This window comes from Corythoichthys intestinalis, unplaced genomic scaffold (genome assembly GCF_030265065.1).
Source record: "Corythoichthys intestinalis isolate RoL2023-P3 unplaced genomic scaffold, ASM3026506v1 HiC_scaffold_23, whole genome shotgun sequence".
NCBI classification, from domain to species: Eukaryota; Metazoa; Chordata; class Actinopteri; order Syngnathiformes; family Syngnathidae; genus Corythoichthys; species Corythoichthys intestinalis.
Genome location: NW_026651592.1, coordinates 10,491,792 through 10,494,268, shown reverse-complemented (window position 1 = coordinate 10,494,268; position 2,477 = coordinate 10,491,792).

Below are 2,477 nucleotides of genomic sequence, written 5' to 3'. Positions count from 1 at the left end.
CCTGGATCCTGGAGGCACAGTATCACACTATCACGTTACACAAACGTGTTTTATAACTAAACATTGTTGGCTGTACACCCGTACGGAGATGTAGCTCCAATTGTTCGGTTTGGTTTTGACTGACTTGCCAATTGGACACTTAATTAGCGACACCTGCACCAGTTTATGTGAGATTCAACCAAGTAAACTATAAAATGTAATTTGTGGAGAAATTCAGCGGGGATACTTTGCTCCATACCCTATGGGTCACTTCCTGTATATTTCTGGTCAATTCCTAATAATTTGGGGGCATTTTCGGGTCTCTACCTTGTTAACTCACTGACGTCTAATTTATTTCGACTGAAAGGAGCGAATGAACGAGATGAAATGTTTATTCGCCCCCCCCCCCCCCCCAGTCAAAATGGATTGGACGTCTAGTGCTGGCAATGGCACTGAAAAAGATAATTCACAGCCAGTTCAGCCAGTTTCAATGAGTAGACTACTTTAGAGTGTTACTTGGGATTAACAATAGAGTATTTATTTATTTTTAAATATAATTAATTTAGCTTTTGTTAAGATTGTATTCATTTATAAATTTATTCATAATTACATTAAAAAAACATAATAATTAATAATTTAAAAACAACTATAATAACTGCTAATATTTATGTTTTTAATGACCAAATATAGACAACCTTTTGGAATTTCTCACATGTCTGCATAAAATCACTATCAAATGTGATCTGATCTTTTTCAAAATCACATAGAAGAAAATATAGTGTCTGCTTTAACTAAAACCACCCAAACATTTATAAGTTTTCATATTTTAATGAGTATACCATGCAAAAAATGACAGAAAGGGGCTGAGGGGGGTAAGTGAAACATGCTGCCTAAGGAGACTTAAAGAGCAATTGAAACCAATTTTCACCAAAAATTTTAAGTCTGGTGTGTGCCCAATCACTGATGAGTGGTGTATGAGCCATAGTGTCTACTAGTGGTGATTTTGATGATGTTATACTATTTCTTTTGTTTAGGAGCCTAGTTATCTTCCTTTATCTTCCTTTACGTATCTTTTGACTTTGTACTTGGGTTTCTAATGGCGTACCGCACGCAGGCTATTTTTGGACCGTGACGTCGCATCGTAAAGCGGAAGTAAAGCCGAAGTGGGACATTATAGACCCGCCCTCGCATAGACCCAACGTAATTAGTGCTACTTTTCTCCGGTAATCTTTCAAAAACGGGCATGCCGATCACGCATTGCTTTTTTGGAACTTGTAGAAACGACTCTAGAATTTACGACACATGAAGGATGTTTTCTTCATACGTTTCTGGAAACCAAAAACTCGGGAAGAAAAAATGTGAAGACCGAATCAACTTGTGCAGACTTTAACACCAACTCGGCGAATCCATTCACGTTTCATATGCAGTAAACATTATGTTGGGTTGGCATGGTCTTTCAGAGGACAAAGAGGTAAACCATTTTTATATTTTAAACTTATTTTTTTAGCGTAACGTTGTGCCGTACTGCTTCTGTCTGACAATGAATGACCTGAAAAGAATTACAATGGTATCTGACTGCCACTGTTACCGTTTCTGTTATACATATAAAAAAAAACAACTTTAGTAAGGGGGAAGTGTAAATAAATTATAGGATTAAGATGTGTTATCAATGAAAAAATTAAAAGTGTTCGTTGGCTGTCACTGAGTAGCATTTGCGATCGCTACACAAAGCTAACTAAATTACCTCCAAGAACGGTAAGAGACGTAGGACAACCAGATGATATATAAGAAAGACAGGGCTGATGGTAAAGGATAGCTTGTTGAAACAGGAGAATGTCATTGTCAGTCGCGTCGATAAAAAAGCTAACGCTATGCTTAGGTCGGCTCGTTTTTTTTTTCGTGTTTTTCAGCCTTCGACACTAAAGCCATCTCTTTAACTGAACATTTTTATGTTCTTCCACATCTTTGCCAGTCAATTTGGCACCAGGCACATCATTTTCAGAGAGAATTGGTAAGTTTAGCTCTGTAAACATCTGCTTCGTACACGATTACCATTCATTTCCTATTAGGGACAAACGGTGGCTTGTCCCTACTTAGCAACAGTAGCTAATGTCATGAATATTAATAGCCGAAGTGACGTGTTGCTTGCGGTACGCCATTGTTAGGTGTGGGCGTGGTTTTAGGTAATCAGCCTTTGAAACATTTCAGCTGTTTATGCCTGCTGAAATGGGGCTGTCAGAAGGACCCAAGTCAGTTGAACATATAGAGTGACTGGGGTTAGCTGGCTAAAAGGCATTTTTTTCTCCGATGACCATTGTTTCCTTACTGCCCGTTATTGTTTAGTTCTATTTATTTGTTTTTGAAACCCACAAGTAATATTGTTTGAATTTGAGTTGGAATAAACACCTTAAACTTTACATTCAGTTTATTTGAAAGGAGTCAACGAGTCAAGAAACCCATAGCCTGCTAAGCCTCTCGTTGGCTATTTCTCGAAAATA